The sequence below is a fragment of the Schistocerca cancellata genome, unplaced genomic scaffold, assembly GCF_023864275.1.
Source record: "Schistocerca cancellata isolate TAMUIC-IGC-003103 unplaced genomic scaffold, iqSchCanc2.1 HiC_scaffold_958, whole genome shotgun sequence".
Classification (NCBI taxonomy): Eukaryota; Metazoa; Arthropoda; class Insecta; order Orthoptera; family Acrididae; genus Schistocerca; species Schistocerca cancellata.
Window position 1 is genome coordinate 20,671 of NW_026046966.1, and position 8,454 is coordinate 29,124.

The 8,454-nt window shown below is 52.6% G+C and overlaps 6 non-coding genes across 6 annotated transcripts; all 6 read left to right on the forward strand.

The window, feature by feature from the left end:
- The first annotated feature begins 618 nt into the window (after positions 1-618).
- On the forward strand, positions 619-737 carry LOC126149939 (5S ribosomal RNA). Its single transcript, XR_007531195.1, has one exon. It is a non-coding gene; the product is annotated as a 5S ribosomal RNA (ribosomal RNA).
- A 1,273-nt stretch (positions 738-2,010) lies between these two features.
- LOC126149940 (5S ribosomal RNA) lies at positions 2,011-2,129 on the forward strand. Its single transcript, XR_007531196.1, has one exon. It is a non-coding gene; the product is annotated as a 5S ribosomal RNA (ribosomal RNA).
- A 1,273-nt stretch (positions 2,130-3,402) lies between these two features.
- On the forward strand, positions 3,403-3,521 carry LOC126149941 (5S ribosomal RNA). Its single transcript, XR_007531197.1, has one exon. It is a non-coding gene; the product is annotated as a 5S ribosomal RNA (ribosomal RNA).
- Positions 3,522-4,794: 1,273 nt separating this feature from the next.
- Positions 4,795-4,913, forward strand: LOC126149942 (5S ribosomal RNA). Its single transcript, XR_007531198.1, has one exon. It is a non-coding gene; the product is annotated as a 5S ribosomal RNA (ribosomal RNA).
- A 1,273-nt stretch (positions 4,914-6,186) lies between these two features.
- On the forward strand, positions 6,187-6,305 carry LOC126149943 (5S ribosomal RNA). Its single transcript, XR_007531199.1, has one exon. It is a non-coding gene; the product is annotated as a 5S ribosomal RNA (ribosomal RNA).
- A 1,273-nt stretch (positions 6,306-7,578) lies between these two features.
- On the forward strand, positions 7,579-7,697 carry LOC126149944 (5S ribosomal RNA). The gene has a single exon (XR_007531200.1). It is a non-coding gene; the product is annotated as a 5S ribosomal RNA (ribosomal RNA).
- The last annotated feature ends 757 nt before the right edge of the window (positions 7,698-8,454 follow it).

The window sequence follows — 8,454 nt, forward strand, 5'->3', positions numbered from 1 at the left end:
TCTTCTGTCCTTGGTTTCGCACCTTTCCATGGCACGGCACAGCGCTGCTCTAGTAGCTCCGAACGGCCGCCCACGGCGTCTCGGACACGCCGGTCAGGCCCGCGCCCGTCTCGCAGATGTTTCTCGTGCTTGTGCTGTCATATGGGCCGCGACCCGAGCGGCAGCGAGCGGCAGTCGAGCAAAGTCGGGACAAGTCGGGACGGGAGGGGGGACAGGCGCGAATGCAAATGCACCGCGCAAATTACGCATAAATCTGGAAGCGCGGCGTGTGTCAGGCAGGTGAGAAAGCTTCCGTCGGTCCAGCAGGACACTGCAACACCCCGCGCAGTCCCCCCGCCGCCCGGCCGCGCGCAAGCCCTGCGCCGGATAACAGGAACAAGGCGGGTGTCGGAGGCCGCACGCACCAAACGAATGACAGGCGGTGCATCGAGCAGCTGTGTTGTGCGTCTCACCTACGTTCGGCAGTCGCCTATGAGACGCCGAGGCGAGCGCGCACTCCGCGCCACCTTCGAGGTGGAAAGACGCGCTTTGCGTCAAATGTGCCACGGAAAGCGGCGATTGCGTGTGTTGGGAGAAGAGGCGAATGCTTCCTCCGTGGTGCGGCTACAGTATAAGGACGCCAACGGCCATACCATGTTGACTACACCGGTTCTCGTCCGATCACCGAAGTTAAGCAACATCGGGCGCGGTTAGTACTTGGATGGGTGACCGCCTGGGAACACCGCGTGCTGTTGGCTCTTTCTCATTTTTACGTCGCTACACCTGCCAGGCCTCTTTTCATAATAACTTTCAGGTGTCGACAAAGATGCTTCCACAAGCATTTTAAAGTACTGTATTAAACGTAAGATACGAAATTACGGTAATGAACTCGGTTTGAGTAAGAATGCGCGAAGGAAGAGTGCTAGGAACTCGTTGAAAATGACAAAACACTACCAATCGACAGATGTGTTCTTGAAATGCGCCAGAGCCTACTGTTACGCAGCAGTGCTAAATTCCGAAAAGTAACTAAATAAATAAATAAATAAAAAAAAAACAACCGTTCTCGTGCCATCACCCAAGTTAAGCAACAACGTTAGTATTCGGATCGGCGACTGCCTGGGACCTCTGGCTGTCTTCATATTTTGCTTTCTTGTCGCCAGCCCTGCCAGCCGTCTCTTCACGCTACCTTTCCGATGCGACAAAGATGTTTCCACAATGACTTAAATCTGTTGTAATAAACAAAAGATACGATATTAGGGAACTCAGTTTGAAGAAGCGTGTGCCAAGGAAGATTTCCAAAGTGTCTCTGGAAATAACAAAACAGTATTAAGCGGCAGAAATGTTCCGAAATACGTCCGGGCTTATTGTTTTGTAGCAGTGTACACGTGCAAATTTGTAAACAAAAATTCTGTGTCTTCTGTCCTTGGTTTCGCACCTTTCCATGGCACGGCACAGCGCTGCTCTAGTAGCTCCGAACGGCCGCCCACGGCGTCTCGGACACGCCGGTCAGGCCCGCGCCCGTCTCGCAGATGTTTCTCGTGCTTGTGCTGTCATATGGGCCGCGACCCGAGCGGCAGCGAGCGGCAGTCGAGCAAAGTCGGGACAAGTCGGGACGGGAGGGGGGACAGGCGCGAATGCAAATGCACCGCGCAAATTACGCATAAATCTGGAAGCGCGGCGTGTGTCAGGCAGGTGAGAAAGCTTCCGTCGGTCCAGCAGGACACTGCAACACCCCGCGCAGTCCCCCCGCCGCCCGGCCGCGCGCAAGCCCTGCGCCGGATAACAGGAACAAGGCGGGTGTCGGAGGCCGCACGCACCAAACGAATGACAGGCGGTGCATCGAGCAGCTGTGTTGTGCGTCTCACCTACGTTCGGCAGTCGCCTATGAGACGCCGAGGCGAGCGCGCACTCCGCGCCACCTTCGAGGTGGAAAGACGCGCTTTGCGTCAAATGTGCCACGGAAAGCGGCGATTGCGTGTGTTGGGAGAAGAGGCGAATGCTTCCTCCGTGGTGCGGCTACAGTATAAGGACGCCAACGGCCATACCATGTTGACTACACCGGTTCTCGTCCGATCACCGAAGTTAAGCAACATCGGGCGCGGTTAGTACTTGGATGGGTGACCGCCTGGGAACACCGCGTGCTGTTGGCTCTTTCTCATTTTTACGTCGCTACACCTGCCAGGCCTCTTTTCATAATAACTTTCAGGTGTCGACAAAGATGCTTCCACAAGCATTTTAAAGTACTGTATTAAACGTAAGATACGAAATTACGGTAATGAACTCGGTTTGAGTAAGAATGCGCGAAGGAAGAGTGCTAGGAACTCGTTGAAAATGACAAAACACTACCAATCGACAGATGTGTTCTTGAAATGCGCCAGAGCCTACTGTTACGCAGCAGTGCTAAATTCCGAAAAGTAACTAAATAAATAAATAAATAAAAAAAAAACAACCGTTCTCGTGCCATCACCCAAGTTAAGCAACAACGTTAGTATTCGGATCGGCGACTGCCTGGGACCTCTGGCTGTCTTCATATTTTGCTTTCTTGTCGCCAGCCCTGCCAGCCGTCTCTTCACGCTACCTTTCCGATGCGACAAAGATGTTTCCACAATGACTTAAATCTGTTGTAATAAACAAAAGATACGATATTAGGGAACTCAGTTTGAAGAAGCGTGTGCCAAGGAAGATTTCCAAAGTGTCTCTGGAAATAACAAAACAGTATTAAGCGGCAGAAATGTTCCGAAATACGTCCGGGCTTATTGTTTTGTAGCAGTGTACACGTGCAAATTTGTAAACAAAAATTCTGTGTCTTCTGTCCTTGGTTTCGCACCTTTCCATGGCACGGCACAGCGCTGCTCTAGTAGCTCCGAACGGCCGCCCACGGCGTCTCGGACACGCCGGTCAGGCCCGCGCCCGTCTCGCAGATGTTTCTCGTGCTTGTGCTGTCATATGGGCCGCGACCCGAGCGGCAGCGAGCGGCAGTCGAGCAAAGTCGGGACAAGTCGGGACGGGAGGGGGGACAGGCGCGAATGCAAATGCACCGCGCAAATTACGCATAAATCTGGAAGCGCGGCGTGTGTCAGGCAGGTGAGAAAGCTTCCGTCGGTCCAGCAGGACACTGCAACACCCCGCGCAGTCCCCCCGCCGCCCGGCCGCGCGCAAGCCCTGCGCCGGATAACAGGAACAAGGCGGGTGTCGGAGGCCGCACGCACCAAACGAATGACAGGCGGTGCATCGAGCAGCTGTGTTGTGCGTCTCACCTACGTTCGGCAGTCGCCTATGAGACGCCGAGGCGAGCGCGCACTCCGCGCCACCTTCGAGGTGGAAAGACGCGCTTTGCGTCAAATGTGCCACGGAAAGCGGCGATTGCGTGTGTTGGGAGAAGAGGCGAATGCTTCCTCCGTGGTGCGGCTACAGTATAAGGACGCCAACGGCCATACCATGTTGACTACACCGGTTCTCGTCCGATCACCGAAGTTAAGCAACATCGGGCGCGGTTAGTACTTGGATGGGTGACCGCCTGGGAACACCGCGTGCTGTTGGCTCTTTCTCATTTTTACGTCGCTACACCTGCCAGGCCTCTTTTCATAATAACTTTCAGGTGTCGACAAAGATGCTTCCACAAGCATTTTAAAGTACTGTATTAAACGTAAGATACGAAATTACGGTAATGAACTCGGTTTGAGTAAGAATGCGCGAAGGAAGAGTGCTAGGAACTCGTTGAAAATGACAAAACACTACCAATCGACAGATGTGTTCTTGAAATGCGCCAGAGCCTACTGTTACGCAGCAGTGCTAAATTCCGAAAAGTAACTAAATAAATAAATAAATAAAAAAAAAACAACCGTTCTCGTGCCATCACCCAAGTTAAGCAACAACGTTAGTATTCGGATCGGCGACTGCCTGGGACCTCTGGCTGTCTTCATATTTTGCTTTCTTGTCGCCAGCCCTGCCAGCCGTCTCTTCACGCTACCTTTCCGATGCGACAAAGATGTTTCCACAATGACTTAAATCTGTTGTAATAAACAAAAGATACGATATTAGGGAACTCAGTTTGAAGAAGCGTGTGCCAAGGAAGATTTCCAAAGTGTCTCTGGAAATAACAAAACAGTATTAAGCGGCAGAAATGTTCCGAAATACGTCCGGGCTTATTGTTTTGTAGCAGTGTACACGTGCAAATTTGTAAACAAAAATTCTGTGTCTTCTGTCCTTGGTTTCGCACCTTTCCATGGCACGGCACAGCGCTGCTCTAGTAGCTCCGAACGGCCGCCCACGGCGTCTCGGACACGCCGGTCAGGCCCGCGCCCGTCTCGCAGATGTTTCTCGTGCTTGTGCTGTCATATGGGCCGCGACCCGAGCGGCAGCGAGCGGCAGTCGAGCAAAGTCGGGACAAGTCGGGACGGGAGGGGGGACAGGCGCGAATGCAAATGCACCGCGCAAATTACGCATAAATCTGGAAGCGCGGCGTGTGTCAGGCAGGTGAGAAAGCTTCCGTCGGTCCAGCAGGACACTGCAACACCCCGCGCAGTCCCCCCGCCGCCCGGCCGCGCGCAAGCCCTGCGCCGGATAACAGGAACAAGGCGGGTGTCGGAGGCCGCACGCACCAAACGAATGACAGGCGGTGCATCGAGCAGCTGTGTTGTGCGTCTCACCTACGTTCGGCAGTCGCCTATGAGACGCCGAGGCGAGCGCGCACTCCGCGCCACCTTCGAGGTGGAAAGACGCGCTTTGCGTCAAATGTGCCACGGAAAGCGGCGATTGCGTGTGTTGGGAGAAGAGGCGAATGCTTCCTCCGTGGTGCGGCTACAGTATAAGGACGCCAACGGCCATACCATGTTGACTACACCGGTTCTCGTCCGATCACCGAAGTTAAGCAACATCGGGCGCGGTTAGTACTTGGATGGGTGACCGCCTGGGAACACCGCGTGCTGTTGGCTCTTTCTCATTTTTACGTCGCTACACCTGCCAGGCCTCTTTTCATAATAACTTTCAGGTGTCGACAAAGATGCTTCCACAAGCATTTTAAAGTACTGTATTAAACGTAAGATACGAAATTACGGTAATGAACTCGGTTTGAGTAAGAATGCGCGAAGGAAGAGTGCTAGGAACTCGTTGAAAATGACAAAACACTACCAATCGACAGATGTGTTCTTGAAATGCGCCAGAGCCTACTGTTACGCAGCAGTGCTAAATTCCGAAAAGTAACTAAATAAATAAATAAATAAAAAAAAAACAACCGTTCTCGTGCCATCACCCAAGTTAAGCAACAACGTTAGTATTCGGATCGGCGACTGCCTGGGACCTCTGGCTGTCTTCATATTTTGCTTTCTTGTCGCCAGCCCTGCCAGCCGTCTCTTCACGCTACCTTTCCGATGCGACAAAGATGTTTCCACAATGACTTAAATCTGTTGTAATAAACAAAAGATACGATATTAGGGAACTCAGTTTGAAGAAGCGTGTGCCAAGGAAGATTTCCAAAGTGTCTCTGGAAATAACAAAACAGTATTAAGCGGCAGAAATGTTCCGAAATACGTCCGGGCTTATTGTTTTGTAGCAGTGTACACGTGCAAATTTGTAAACAAAAATTCTGTGTCTTCTGTCCTTGGTTTCGCACCTTTCCATGGCACGGCACAGCGCTGCTCTAGTAGCTCCGAACGGCCGCCCACGGCGTCTCGGACACGCCGGTCAGGCCCGCGCCCGTCTCGCAGATGTTTCTCGTGCTTGTGCTGTCATATGGGCCGCGACCCGAGCGGCAGCGAGCGGCAGTCGAGCAAAGTCGGGACAAGTCGGGACGGGAGGGGGGACAGGCGCGAATGCAAATGCACCGCGCAAATTACGCATAAATCTGGAAGCGCGGCGTGTGTCAGGCAGGTGAGAAAGCTTCCGTCGGTCCAGCAGGACACTGCAACACCCCGCGCAGTCCCCCCGCCGCCCGGCCGCGCGCAAGCCCTGCGCCGGATAACAGGAACAAGGCGGGTGTCGGAGGCCGCACGCACCAAACGAATGACAGGCGGTGCATCGAGCAGCTGTGTTGTGCGTCTCACCTACGTTCGGCAGTCGCCTATGAGACGCCGAGGCGAGCGCGCACTCCGCGCCACCTTCGAGGTGGAAAGACGCGCTTTGCGTCAAATGTGCCACGGAAAGCGGCGATTGCGTGTGTTGGGAGAAGAGGCGAATGCTTCCTCCGTGGTGCGGCTACAGTATAAGGACGCCAACGGCCATACCATGTTGACTACACCGGTTCTCGTCCGATCACCGAAGTTAAGCAACATCGGGCGCGGTTAGTACTTGGATGGGTGACCGCCTGGGAACACCGCGTGCTGTTGGCTCTTTCTCATTTTTACGTCGCTACACCTGCCAGGCCTCTTTTCATAATAACTTTCAGGTGTCGACAAAGATGCTTCCACAAGCATTTTAAAGTACTGTATTAAACGTAAGATACGAAATTACGGTAATGAACTCGGTTTGAGTAAGAATGCGCGAAGGAAGAGTGCTAGGAACTCGTTGAAAATGACAAAACACTACCAATCGACAGATGTGTTCTTGAAATGCGCCAGAGCCTACTGTTACGCAGCAGTGCTAAATTCCGAAAAGTAACTAAATAAATAAATAAATAAAAAAAAAACAACCGTTCTCGTGCCATCACCCAAGTTAAGCAACAACGTTAGTATTCGGATCGGCGACTGCCTGGGACCTCTGGCTGTCTTCATATTTTGCTTTCTTGTCGCCAGCCCTGCCAGCCGTCTCTTCACGCTACCTTTCCGATGCGACAAAGATGTTTCCACAATGACTTAAATCTGTTGTAATAAACAAAAGATACGATATTAGGGAACTCAGTTTGAAGAAGCGTGTGCCAAGGAAGATTTCCAAAGTGTCTCTGGAAATAACAAAACAGTATTAAGCGGCAGAAATGTTCCGAAATACGTCCGGGCTTATTGTTTTGTAGCAGTGTACACGTGCAAATTTGTAAACAAAAATTCTGTGTCTTCTGTCCTTGGTTTCGCACCTTTCCATGGCACGGCACAGCGCTGCTCTAGTAGCTCCGAACGGCCGCCCACGGCGTCTCGGACACGCCGGTCAGGCCCGCGCCCGTCTCGCAGATGTTTCTCGTGCTTGTGCTGTCATATGGGCCGCGACCCGAGCGGCAGCGAGCGGCAGTCGAGCAAAGTCGGGACAAGTCGGGACGGGAGGGGGGACAGGCGCGAATGCAAATGCACCGCGCAAATTACGCATAAATCTGGAAGCGCGGCGTGTGTCAGGCAGGTGAGAAAGCTTCCGTCGGTCCAGCAGGACACTGCAACACCCCGCGCAGTCCCCCCGCCGCCCGGCCGCGCGCAAGCCCTGCGCCGGATAACAGGAACAAGGCGGGTGTCGGAGGCCGCACGCACCAAACGAATGACAGGCGGTGCATCGAGCAGCTGTGTTGTGCGTCTCACCTACGTTCGGCAGTCGCCTATGAGACGCCGAGGCGAGCGCGCACTCCGCGCCACCTTCGAGGTGGAAAGACGCGCTTTGCGTCAAATGTGCCACGGAAAGCGGCGATTGCGTGTGTTGGGAGAAGAGGCGAATGCTTCCTCCGTGGTGCGGCTACAGTATAAGGACGCCAACGGCCATACCATGTTGACTACACCGGTTCTCGTCCGATCACCGAAGTTAAGCAACATCGGGCGCGGTTAGTACTTGGATGGGTGACCGCCTGGGAACACCGCGTGCTGTTGGCTCTTTCTCATTTTTACGTCGCTACACCTGCCAGGCCTCTTTTCATAATAACTTTCAGGTGTCGACAAAGATGCTTCCACAAGCATTTTAAAGTACTGTATTAAACGTAAGATACGAAATTACGGTAATGAACTCGGTTTGAGTAAGAATGCGCGAAGGAAGAGTGCTAGGAACTCGTTGAAAATGACAAAACACTACCAATCGACAGATGTGTTCTTGAAATGCGCCAGAGCCTACTGTTACGCAGCAGTGCTAAATTCCGAAAAGTAACTAAATAAATAAATAAATAAAAAAAAAAACAACCGTTCTCGTGCCATCACCCAAGTTAAGCAACAACGTTAGTATTCGGATCGGCGACTGCCTGGGACCTCTGGCTGTCTTCATATTTTGCTTTCTTGTCGCCAGCCCTGCCAGCCGTCTCTTCACGCTACCTTTCCGATGCGACAAAGATGTTTCCACAATGACTTAAATCTGTTGTAATAAACAAAAGATACGATATTAGGGAACTCAGTTTGAAGAAGCGTGTGCCAAGGAAGATTTCCAAAGTGTCTCTGGAAATAACAAAACAGTATTAAGCGGCAGAAATGTTCCGAAATACGTCCGGGCTTATTGTTTTGTAGCAGTGTACACGTGCAAATTTGTAAACAAAAATTCTGTGTCTTCTGTCCTTGGTTTCGCACCTTTCCATGGCACGGCACAGCGCTGCTCTAGTAGCTCCGAACGGCCGCCCACGGCGTCTCGGACACGCCGGTCAGGCCC